The following is a 945-nucleotide window of genomic DNA, read 5'->3' as shown; positions in this document are numbered from 1 at the left end:
GAGATTATATATTATTTGAAGAATGTTATATATACCACCTTCCCATACATATCTTTTGTATACTTATTTTTTATATTAAAAAGTCGATAAAAGTGGGGGGAAAAAGGATAAAAAATTATTTTTATACCACAAAAAATATATAAAAAACTATACACCAAAAAAGTACAACAATCATTTCTCAAATTATTTTCACCAAACAAAAGTAATAGATGGAAATTGGAAGCGTTGACATGATGAAAAGAATTTAAGTTAACTGCACCTTGCAAGGTCACTATCACATGTGTTTCGGCTATTTATTTTCTTTTGGGTTGAGTGACGGTGGATATATTTATGAGATAAAAGAAAAACGTTTAACTAATACATGCCTTTTAAAATTATTAATTAAAAAATATTTATAAAAATATAAAAGTTTAAAATTTTAATGTATTTATTATATATTTGTTAAATATATTAGTTGAAGCATTTTCTGACGCTTTAAAAGAACGAAGAAAATCAGAGATTCTCGTGTTCATTGTATGTGGATTCTGTTTGTTTAGAGATGTTAGTGCTTTTCTGAACCAATGAATGCAAATATGCATTGTTTTGCACACATCATAATATATTATCATCGAATAAAGTTGGGTTGGTAACTCACTAATATGTTTGATAAAAATATAAATCTTGCTTTATACATGTAGTAATTTATTAACCAACAATAAATCTTTAAATAGAACTTCAATCTGTAATAAATTAGTTTTTAATATGTCGATCTAAAAATACACAAAAAACAAAAAATAATATAATATTGTCAACCTTCAGCCTTGTATTGTAGAAATACAAAGGTATATAAGTATTTTTTATTTTCATTTTTACAAAACATATAATAATTTTTATATTAGGATGCAAATTTGTACCTCTATCTCTGTTTTATCTTTTCAATTAAAATAATTATATTTTCTGTACTAA

The sequence above is a fragment of the Arachis ipaensis genome, chromosome B01 (assembly GCF_000816755.2).
Source record: "Arachis ipaensis cultivar K30076 chromosome B01, Araip1.1, whole genome shotgun sequence".
NCBI lineage: Eukaryota > Viridiplantae > Streptophyta > Magnoliopsida > Fabales > Fabaceae > Arachis > Arachis ipaensis.
Note: the sequence above shows the minus strand (reverse complement) of the source record.